The sequence below is a fragment of the Phyllopteryx taeniolatus genome, chromosome 12 (genome assembly GCF_024500385.1).
Source record: "Phyllopteryx taeniolatus isolate TA_2022b chromosome 12, UOR_Ptae_1.2, whole genome shotgun sequence".
NCBI classification, from domain to species: Eukaryota; Metazoa; Chordata; class Actinopteri; order Syngnathiformes; family Syngnathidae; genus Phyllopteryx; species Phyllopteryx taeniolatus.
Genome location: NC_084513.1, coordinates 8,545,295 through 8,557,376, shown reverse-complemented (window position 1 = coordinate 8,557,376; position 12,082 = coordinate 8,545,295). Strand labels below are relative to the sequence as shown.

The following is a 12,082-nucleotide window of genomic DNA, read 5'->3' as shown; positions in this document are numbered from 1 at the left end:
ATGCGCGCAGTGCATGTTGGGTACTTTTCCCCCTACATCGTCAGGACCTTTGTGATGTGACTATCGCGCATGCGCACCTCGTGATGATGATGATCAAACAAAATATTGTGCAGCCCTACTGTGAATCCAGCAAAACTCAATGCAGCTTTGCTTACCTTTTGACCTTTACCTTTACCCAGCCTAGCTGATCATGTCGGGTGGAGAAACTTGGTGTGGGGGTGGTTGCTATGTAAATTATCCCTCAAGAGCAGAACAGCTCATTCACAGACACATTTTCAGAAATTGTCAAATAACAATAACATAATAAGATTTAGTTGGGTGCATAATTTGACACTTGGTGGGTGTGCCGGCACTCCTGAGACTCAACCATTTGTATGCAAGAAATTAAAAAGTACATTTTCTGTAATATGTCCCCTTTAAAAACAACTGCACTTTCTGGGATTCAGTTCAAGAACTAAATAAAAAAAGATAATTGTGTTTGTAGTTTGGTGAAGCACAAGAACACACCACAGGTGTGAATGTGAGTGTGAATTGTTGATGGTCTATATGGTACAATATGTGACCTGTGATTGGCTGGCGACCAGTCCAGGGTTTATCCAGCTTCTATCGCCAAAAGTCAGCCGGGCTCAGCTGACCTGTGACCCTAATGAGGAAAAATGGTATAACACATTTATGGATGACTATCAAATGTATAGGCTGTCTGGGTGTATATTAAAAACTTAAGTCAGTGGACAGATGAATCACTTGACTTCGGTCATTTAGATGTGACACATCACCCTATCGATTGTTTTAGCTTAATGCAATCTCAAGAGAGATTCGGCTTTCTGCAGTGCTCATTCATCTACCATAGCTCGGATGCTGAGTGATTTTTCTTGTCTCCTATAGCCTACAGAGGATGAGAGCCTTTAGATGAATGAAGCATAATAAAGAAAAAAAAATAAACATCTCCAGTAAAGTCACCATAGACTCTATACACCCTACAAATCTGTCTTTGGAGGTGGAGGTGTCTTTGATTACCCCCCCCCCCCCCCCCCAGGAACCAGCTGATTGTTTTGATGACTCCATCCTTGTTAATGTGGGAAGGAAAAGACAGCTGCAGTGATGGAAGTGTTTTCAACAACATAGCAGCTATAACTTGTCTCGTATCATCTGGTGTATGTCCAATGCCCTGTAAGCAGGAGTGATAAGGTATTTTGATTCTTGCTTGTATGGTACCCCTGAAATTGAAAGACAGATAGGCCTGTTAGTGACATTGATACCTCAGGAGACCAGCTTCAGATTGCCGCAGAACATTTCCACCAAAGACTAATAAGAAAGGAAATGCCTCACTGGGACGCAGGACTTCAATCCTCTTCGAACGATGTAGATAAATGGATATTTTTTGTAAATTATATTCAGGGGGGCGGGACGGTGGGCGACTGGTTAGAGCGTCTGCCTCACAGTTCTGAGGACCGGGGTTCAATCCTCGGCCCCGCTTGTGGGGAGTTAGCATGTTCTCCCCGTGCCTGCGTGGGTTTTCTCTGGGCATTCCGGTTTCCTCCCACATCCCAAAAACATGCATGGTAGGTTAATTGACGACTCCAAATTGCCCGTAGGTGTGAATGTGAGTTCATGGTGTACCCTGCCTCCTGCCCGATGATAGCTGAGATAGGCTCCAGTACGCCCGCGACCCTACTGAGGAGAAGCGGCTCAGAAAATGGATGGATGGATGGATATTCAGGGGATCACAAAAAAAAATGCACGCAAATAACCTTTGTCCCTTCATTATTGTAAGTTCGTTTGCAACTGCCTTAAACCGTGAAATATGGTTGTATATGTGATGTGAAATATTGAAGTAGATTTGGGCCATAAATGGGGGCCATCAACATCCTTCGTGAAAATTAACGAGTTTGTCACAATGATTGAAGTAGCATTTATATTGCCTGTGAATCTGAGTTGATTGCAAGTGTAAATTCTGACTTTTTTCAAGCCACAGACAGCTGGAGTTGCTTTGCTTCTATCGCAGAACAAACTGAATAATGTTGAAGTACAATGACCAAAGCCTTTTAAACAGTCGTCAACAGAGACAGTTTCCCTACCCATGAACCGATCGATTTTGATCTACAGGTGTGAAAGCCGAGGTGGGAATAAGTCACATGCACTTCTCACAAACGTTAGGGGGGTTTGGCTTTTGTTAATTTGACCTTCTCTAAACTTCTAAATGTCCAACTGTTCAATTCAAAGAGTTCAACAGCTGAATTCAAAACAGCTGTTTCGATTAGAATTGCTGTTTAAACAGTCCTCTTCGTCATGCTGTTTCCATTTTGACATCATGAGACCAAGAACACATCTAACAATTAATCAACAGTAGGCTACCTTGCCATCAAAGAGCATGTCCTTAGAAGGAAATGGCCACTGAGTTTAGCGTGTCTTCAGTCAGTTGCAACAGAGGTAGAGACTGGAAGAGTCAGAAAAGAAAATAAGTGGATGTCCTTGGAAATAGATTCATGGATAAAATTTTGCTGTTCCATTCCTTGTTGGAGAACAGCAAGTAGTCCAAAAAGTACTGAAACATTAAACAGTTGGCGTTCACCTGTAAAGGTTATAGTTCATTAAAGGTTCATCCTGAAATTTTGCCTGAAAGCCCGATATGCCTAACTTTTTGTTGGTTGAATTGGCCTATGACTGACTGCCGACTAGTCCTGGGGTAGCCTATCGGGATAGGCTCTCGCTCCTCACGATCCTAACCAAGATAAGAGATGTACAAAATGGATGGATTGAGGTTTTTCTGGGAAGATGTCTGAATTACATCCTGAAACAATCAGTAACTGCTGTGCATGCTTTGCAGTATGTATAATATTAAATCTGACTAACCCAAACAAAGCACACTTTGTTTTTTTGGAGAATCAGTGAATGTTTTATTCTAGGCTCCAAAGTCCAATTTTTAGTTCACTTAAATGAATGCACCAAACCAGGAAATTACAGTAGGTACAGTGACACTGAGTGACTTTCCTGGCCTCTTAGGAAGCAAATCTAAACTTTAAAGTTGTGAAAACGTGAGCCGGTACATGACTTAGTACTCGACAAGCTCTTAAATCAGGAGTTTCAGCTCTTTGGAGTTGAAAAGTTTCCCTTTTGGTGGAACACATTTCTGATTTATAATCTGAAACTGCTAGTGCACATTCACTTATTGTATATATGTCACTAGAAGGTCAGTGAGGTTTTTTTTCCCGACGACAGATTGTGTGACAGGAGTTTCCGACCGAAGAGACAACTAAATCAATAAACGCGATGCATTCCTGTGTTGCCTTCAGCTGTGATACAAGTAGAAACAGTTGCATTTTCAAATTGAATGCAGCAGCACGGTACTCTGAACTGAGCTGACACTTAGGCCGATTAGTTTTCAGGTAGAAACTGTACATCACGCTCACTCCTTGTCACTTCCTTCTCACATTTTGACAGGGTACTACATCTACCACATAAACTTATGCTGCCACAGCCCTGTTGTTTTTCGTACTATACTGTACACTGTAGGGTTTTAAGTTAATTCATGTTTGCTTCTTTTTGTAGATAATATCATGTTACTATGTCTTAAGCCTCTGGCTATGTTTGCTTTTTTTTTTTTTTTTTTTACAGTAAACCCCCGCCTATTTGCGGTTCGCTAGTCACAAATATTTCCTATTTACGTATATTTGTGCTCTTTCTGCAATGTACTAAGATGCCACAAGATGGTGTCAAAGCCCTGGCTAATAGAGAAGTAGTAATTGATGTCAAGGAAGTATTGTGAAACTGTTACAGCTCAACTGTTTGAAGTCTTTGTATATCGGAGAAGAGCTATGTTTAGCCTGGGTTGTTAGTGGAAGTTATGGAGAGTCTTCGCCTCATGTGCATGTCCATGCACACTTCTGGTGCATTTTTTTCTAAATCAAAATAATCTGAAAGCGACTTGTTTTTAAGAGTAATGTTGTAAAATGTATAAGGAATGATGTTTTGCGATCATAGTTTGTGATATACAGTAGTCACTTTTAATATAGGCAATTCTAATCTTTTATTCATTCCTCCCCTACTCATAGCAGGGCTCGATCCCTATCCCCCGAAAATAGTGGGGGTAACCAAAATTTTCATTGGTTAATGTGACATGTATTCCTTTACTGTACCGCATACCCTCACTAGGATCGTGAGCGTGCTGTAGCCTATCCCAGCAGCGTGGTACAGCCTGAACTGGTCGCCAATCACAGGGCACATATCAACAAACAACCATTCACACTCACATTCACACCTATGGGCAACTTAAGAGTCTTTGATTAACCTACCATTCATGTTTTTGGGATGTGGGAGGAAACCGGTGTACCCAGAGAAAACCCACACAGGCACAGGGAGAACATGCATACGCCACACAGGCAGGGCCGGATTTGAACCCGGATCCTCAAAACTGTGAGGCAGATGTGCTCACCAGTCTTTCACTCTGCCGCCGGTTATTTTGACACGATTTTAAGAAATACATAATAAAATAAAAAGGCCAATAATTTAAATAAGTCGTCCCCTCATTTTTCAATATTATTTATAGAGTATATAAGACATTTATGTCAATTTGACCGACAGCACAACAGTAGGGTTAAAAAGGCTCGGCACTACAAGGGGAAAACGATAGCCTTTTTTTTTGCTCACAGGTAACCATACAAAATCACTCAATAAAAATACATATAATTCTTGTGCTTTTGTGTTGCTGTTTTCTGCATTTTGTTCAGTTGTGACAGCGACCAACCACAGGGAAGAGAATGGATTAGAAGAGAGGTGTCAAAGCAACTTGTGAAAACATGTTTTGTCCCCAACAAGGTTTAATTTTTTTCTCAGCGGGACAAACTTTGCAGGCATTGGCCATTTAGCCTCCAGGCAACCTCCCTCACGCCAGGGAACTTTTTCACCAGCTATCCTCCAGCTAGCTAGCTGGCGAGCTTCTCTGCATTGGGACCTGTTGACTGGCTGAGCTGCATCCACCTGGCTGACTTCCAAAGTGGCTCTGTACCAAAGCTGCATGTTTGGGATCGGCATACTGGTCACGCCCTTGAGTGACCTTGTGAAAAACCCATTTGGGGTACTGGATAATACAGTAATAAAAGAATTTTGGGGTGGGGGCATATTGATGGATAATTTAAAATATCCCCAACTAATCCAACTCCCAACTGTTGCTCAATTTCTTGTGACAGGATCGGCCCCTTAAAACAGGCTACATTCCGGGCGGGTCAAAAAATGACGGGTAAAGTGTACAGTAATTCAAAACGGCTTCTACTCAAAAGTCAATTTCTAAACTGCAATCTTGATGTGTTTTCTGTTTCATTTCTGCTGCTTTGTTATATAGAAAGGTGAATTTCTACCATGTTGTTGACTTCAAAGGTTAGCCATCAAGCACCACTATGTGTTCTGTCCATGTACATAGTGAGAGAATAAAAAAGGAGAAAGAGATGGAATTTTAAAGGCATTTAATTTTAAATTTACAAAAAGAGAATGTTGGCATTTACCGTGTTGACAATTTATATTACAAAAATCCGAAGAGTTCTGGATGTAGTTTGACTACCTCCTAAATCTACTTTAAATGTCATTGCAATAAAAGCCCGTAGCCATTGTATTGTAAGACATTCATTGTCTCACACCTTAGAAATGGAGAAACCGATGCAGCTGTGACTTTTAACGTAATTTATTTGGCCGACAATTTTTCTTTTGCGAGTGTTGCTGTGAAACACACCATTGTGTGTCTTTGACCGCTGATGAGAGGATCTTTTTACATCCTCCAGATTCCCGGTGCTAAGAGACTTGTGTTGTATAACAGTTAAATTAAAAAAAAGAAAGTGAATTCACATCAGTCATCGAGCATAACATCGATCATAGCATGACGCATTGTGCTATTGAAAGCAGTGGAACTTGATGCCCTCCTGCATTCTTTCTGTACCTCCTGATGTTTTTCTTTCCTTGTCACTTTTTGATAACCCAATTGAAACTAGTAAACTACAAAAAAATACAGTACAGTACATCCAGTCCACAACCTATTGAGTTTACCTTTGGCAAACTTTGGCTACAGATTCATTTCGTTTCATTAGGGCTGCACCATTATGGCCAAAATAATAATCACAATTATTTTGATCAATATTCTAGTCATGATTATTAATCTTGATTATTCTTCATGTAAGGGAAAAATCTTTATTTTTATTTTACTACTTTTCCAAAAACAATATGTAACAGTTTTCAGTGCAAAATGAATCTAGACGAAAGGCGGACTTCATGCTGCCCTCTTAATGTCCCAGCCACAGCCATAAACAATTGTAGCTGGAGCACAGACTTTTGCCCAAAGTCTGTGCTGACTTTGGGCAAAAGGTGAAGCACACCTCTCACTGGCCACCAGTCAATCCCACTCACATTCACACCGGGAAGGCCTTGGGAGTGAATCACTACTCTGTTAGTAACAAAAAAATCCAACTTCTGATTTTAATCGATTTTTCCTTGTTCAATAAAAATAAAAGGCAAATGACAAAGACATTATTCTGGTGAAAAAACTTTGTGAAAGTGGCTCCTGAAACACAACTCTTAACATATTGTAATGAAATATTTTCAATTTTGACAATTTCTCATCAATAAATTAACAGAAATATTCCCCTACGAATTAGTACGTAACAACAAAACTGTATGTGAACATAACGTCATTAAAATCTGCCGCTTCCCAACAAAATGAACCTGAAACAACCTGTCAATCAAACTGTCAAATCTTCTAGCCATAAGTGACTAATATCAAAAACATCCATCTATCCATTTTCTATCGCTTATCTGAGGTCGGGTCGCGGCCACTCGGAGTCGATGTCCCCCGCCTTTCCCGGAACATGAGCAAAGTTCAGTCGGAGGTGGGAGCTGAAACTCCTTCTGACAGGGGCTTCCGCCAGACGTTCCCAGCAGACCCTCACAATACGTTTGGGCCTGACGAGTCAGACCGGCATCTTCCCCCACCATCGGAGCCAACTCACCACCAAGTGGTGATCAGTTGACAGCTCTGCCCCTCTCTTCACCCGAGTGTCCAAGACATCCGGCCGCAAGTCCGATGACACGACCACAAAGTGTAAAAGTGTAAAAGTAAGCACTTTTTGCTTACCAAACCCCTCTTTACAGTAACTTGAACAATAGCTGAACAAACGTTTATCCTTGAACTCTGATTTAAAAAGTAGTGATCCATCAATTTGTTGTGTCTATGTATTAATATGAGGCAATGAAACATTTATATGGTTTAATGGCCCTCTGAGAGAAACCGTAACTACAATGTGGCCCGCAATAAAAATTAGTTTGACACCCCTGAATTGTAAGCACTGAAACTACCAAAAGAAAAGTAGACTCTCTTCTTTCAGCAGAAAGTGGATGTCTTTCTATGTTTTTCCATTCTTTAGTAATCAGCAGTAGAACATGGTTTTCACCAAAAACTGTTTCTGACCACAAAGCGGCGAAAACATTTTTGTGAAAAGAATCGTCAATAAGAACAGTGCTTTTTCACAAATATTTTTTTTTGCTTTTGTGACACCTCAAACTATGTAAAACAAAAACAAGACTGAGAAAGGGATTTTGATGGCAAAATATCTTTTTTTACACATATACAACTATGAAACGCGCCGTGAACCATGCTGACTCACCGCATGGCTCAAGTTAAACGTCAGCGGCTTTTTTTTACATGGCGTTGGTCATTCACTCCATGAAATGTGTCATCGTTTCTGACGATAGCGAAATAGGTTTCTGCTATATTGCACATCCTCCATTTATATTAGGGGTGTAACAATTTGTTTTAAAATAGATTTGATTCCTATCACGAGTCGTGTTTGCCAATTCGATTCAAGGACGATATTAGTTCATTTAGAACGATCCGATCCAAAACGATTCAGTGGCTTGAAATCAATTCGGCAACTTTTTAACCAAATATTCAACCAGTGTAACTGTAAAATAAATACATTGATACTGGGAAATGCAGATAAAATTTTCTAGATTCCTGGAAATCAAGGTAAACATTTTTTTATGGATTTAATAAACAAACAAATAAACAAAAATAACTGGCAAATACATTCACACTTTGTTTGAAAAAGGTGCAACCAATATTTCTTCAGGTTGAATTAACAGTAGGTGTACCTGCTACTTCTGCTGTTGTTTTTCAACATCGAAATAATACAAATACAACATTAATATAAAAAAATAAAGTGCAACCAACACCTCTGAAAAAGGAGCAGGGGTGAAGTAGAACATAGTATTAAAAACTTTATCTGCTGGCACTCTTGTGCAAGAATACACAGACACCATTTCGAAAGGGGAATTAAGGTAGCTCAAGCTTTTCAGCTCAGTAGTGGAAGATAAAATGTTTTGGGTTCGTGTTGACATCTGGCTTGAAGCACGCCATTGAGTGAAAAGTGACAGTACTTTGTTCTGCCGCTGTTGTTCTGAAAGTCATGTTGGCCACACAAACACAAAGCCATTGTAATATTTGATGCATTTGTGCGCTTGCGGGCAGCGCTGCTCCTGTAGCAGGACCACTGCAAGAGGTGCCTGGATGGCCGACATCGGAACGAATGTTGAGAAATGTAAAAATCCAATGGTAAGTTGGTGGCGAAACAGCAAGTTACTTTTTTAAAACATATTCTCTTTCCAAAGGGCAGTGCTTCCACACACTAGACCACCATAGTGGCTTGATAATTTCTCACTCGACGGCTTCTCATCTGCCACCATGCTGTTTTGTTGTCTGCGGGCGCTGGCGACGAACATCGAACATCACAGACAGGCAGACTTTATCGAGTAATGTTTCACGTTTTTAATGCAAAAAAAAAATAATCCATATAAAACCTGCCATTCTTAAATCCAATGTGTTATTTCCTAGTTTCGATACATTCAATTGATTGCCTTTTAAAAAGTTAGATCGATTTATGGGGCCTGAAAGGCCAACTTGCCAAGCACAGATCGATGCAGTTGGATGGTAGGAATATAAATCGATACATTGAAGTAGTGAAGGAATTGTGACACCCAGGAATTAACACTAACTTTTTCACTCACCAGCCACTTTGGCGAGTGGTTTCCCAGCATTACTAGCCACTCAGCACTTTTACCAAACATACATCAGGTTATTTGACTTAATTCAAGGAACTAAACTAGATTCTAGGTAACATTGTATCTGCTTTAAAATATGCAGTAAATCAAATTACATTTAAATACATTAGTTGGAGCTGTTTAAATGTTTTTATAATGACGGCATTGTGAATTTATGCTCCCCGTTAAATCCTGCATTATAAACTAAAGTGGGCTGCTGTAATGTAGTCTTACAGTATATTAATGGCAAACATGGAGTTACAGAATGTGACAGACTTCAGGAAATATTTTGGTCGAACTTTTCAGAAAAGGAGTTGTTACTGTATTATTTGTTCACAGACACCTCACGTAATATATGTTTCTTGGTTTCATGTTCTGTTGTCTGATATTGATCAAATACACTCTCTAAAACTTGCCTGACAAGTGCTGACACTGCTCACGCGACCAGTGTACATTTGAGGGGTGTGTTTGTGTGTGTGTGTGCGCGCGTGTGTGTGCACCCGAGCATGTGTGTGTGTGTGTTTGTGGACTCACGAGGAGGGGCACAGGCAGAGTGGATGAGACAGACAGGAGCAAACGTAGCAGAATCTACGCCCACTTCATCCAGTACAAAAAAAAATTACAATTCATCCCGACGAACCTAATGGGAGTGGCTGTGTGGCCGACTCAGTGGAAACTGACACACAAATTGTCATGATCTGTGCCCCGCAGTTCTTTTGTTGGAGCTTGGGTGGCGCTTTGCGCCCCTCTCTCCCACCAACCGCAAAGAACTACAGTGTTTCCTTTGATTCGCCAACTTCTACTGCCGCTTCATCTGCAATTACAGTAAAGTCGCTATTCCTCTCACTGGCCTTCACCAGCTCTCCGTTTCAGTGGACCATCCAAAGCCTTCGACCAACTTAAGACCCTTTTCACCAGTGCCCCGTCCTACGACACCGGACCCCTCCCTCCAGTTTGAGGTGGAGGTTGACAACACGGACACTGAAACAGGAGCCGTTCTCTCGGACCCCTCTTCTCTAAAAGTTCATCCTTGTGCTTTCTTTTCCCGTCGTCTAATCCTTTCTGAACGGAACTACGACATTGGCAACCGAGAGCTGCTGGCCATCAGCTGGGCATTGGAGGAGTGGAGGCACTGGCTGGAGGGGACTGATTTACTGTTTATCATCTGGACTGATCACAAGAACCTTGCCTACCTGCGTTCTGCCAAACACCTTAACCCCCGACAAGCTCGCTGGGCCCTCTTCTTGAGCCAATTTAATTTCAGCCTCTCCTTCCGTCCTGGATCCCGCAACAGCAAACCTGACGCACTGTCTCACATGTACTCACCCCCCTTCAACCCTGCAGAACCAGAACCCATCCTCCCTTCGTCGTGCTTCGCAGCCTCTTGGAAAATCTAACAGATGGTTTAAGAGGCTCAAACGACTAACCCTGATCCCAAGACCGGACCTCCGAACCGACTGTTCTACCCGATTCGGCACGCTCTGACGTCCTTCAGTGGGCCCACAACTCCAAGCTCACCTGTCATCCCGGCATCACCCGCACCATCCATTTCATCTAAAGACACTTATGATGGCCCAGGCTAGTCAAAGACACCCGGGAGTTCGTCGAAGCCTGCTCCGTCTGTGACCGAGGGAAGACTTCACACCAACCCCCAGCTGGTCTGCTGCGTCCCTTGGTCCCACATCGCCTTGGATTTTGTTACCGGCCTACCCCCCTCTGAAGGTAACTATAATTTTTACTATTATCGTTCGTTTTTCCAAATACGTCCATTACATACCCCTCCCCGAGCTAACCTCTGCCTTTGAAATTGCTAACCTCCTTGTGCAACATGTCTTCAAACGCCACAAAGCTCATCAATCCCACATCTGTTCAACTGAAACTTCCGCAATCTCGGAAAATTCATTGAACGTTCCATGTGTTACTACTCAAGCCTGTCTCCACCCGCGTTCTTAGCCGTCCGGCCGTACTCCCCCCCTGCGTTATCGACAACCTTCCGGCCATCACGGTTTTGAGCATCTTCGATGTGAGGCCCAGGGGGAGGGGTTACCAGTTTCTGGTAGACTGGGAGGGGTATGGTCCGGAGGAATGCTCCTGGATTTCCCGCAAACTGATCCTTGATGACTCCCTCATTACGGACTTTTACGCGGCTCACCCGCGTAGAGGCGTCCGTTGAGAGGTAGGTACTGTCATGAGCTATGCCCTGCAGTTCTTTTGTTGGAGCTTGGGTGGCGCTTTGCGCCCTTCTCACCCTCTCTCTGCCTTCTCTCTCTCTTCCAAGTAATCAGCACCACCTCGGCCGTGCACCTGTCATCAATCAGCTTTCATCATAACCTGAATAAAAGCATGCCAGATCCCAGAAACTCTCACCAGAGTATTAACATTCTCCCGTGGTGCACCGGCTCTCTAACCAACACGTACGCTACGCCAGTCCTCGCTGCATAGCCCCCATCTACTGTACATGGATCTGTCATTGCAATTGTTTACAAGCTTTATAGTCACAGAAAAACTGCTCCAGACCCTCTTCCAAACCACTCCATTGAAAAACGTACTTCATGTCTATTGACGTGGATGGCAGTGAAGGAGCTAATGAAATGTTTGAACCCTTAAACTTTCTCCAAGGAATTCCTGTTTCATCCTACTTTCATTCTTAATCCTAATTTAATTTGATCTATGTTCTCTGATTTTGCTCTGCGTGCCACGAGCTGCTTTCAACTCTCATTTTACCACTCACCTTGTCCCCAATCACCAATTATCTGCCGCATAAAACTCTCTGAATATCATTGGAACCCATTGTGAAGTTATTCAATGGACAGTCACTCTTTGCTCTCTTTTACCACTTATTATAATTTGAGAGCTCGCCCGTTTAGCATATTACATTTTCAGACTGGATGGGCTGCAAATGATATGCAGGCTCCAAAGAGTAGATATATATAGATATATTTTTCTTGTCCCGCTTTTCCACCCACAAACACACATACGCCCAGCAAGAAGTAAACATAATTGGACC

At 42.2% G+C, this 12,082-nt stretch overlaps 1 protein-coding gene across 8 annotated transcripts in view; it reads left to right on the top strand.

Moving 5' to 3' along the window:
* Positions 1–12,082, top strand: part of gulp1a (GULP PTB domain containing engulfment adaptor 1a) — a 67,563-nt gene that overhangs the window by 20,823 nt on the left and 34,658 nt on the right. Inside the window, exon 1 of one of the 8 annotated variants that reach the window (XM_061792664.1) lies at positions 10,420–10,797. The exons of the other annotated variants lie outside the window; for them this stretch is intronic. The gene's annotated coding sequence lies outside the window, so the exon portion shown is untranslated. Of the gene's footprint in view, positions 1–10,419; positions 10,798–12,082 lie in introns of those variants that run through there. 8 annotated transcript variants of the gene reach the window in all.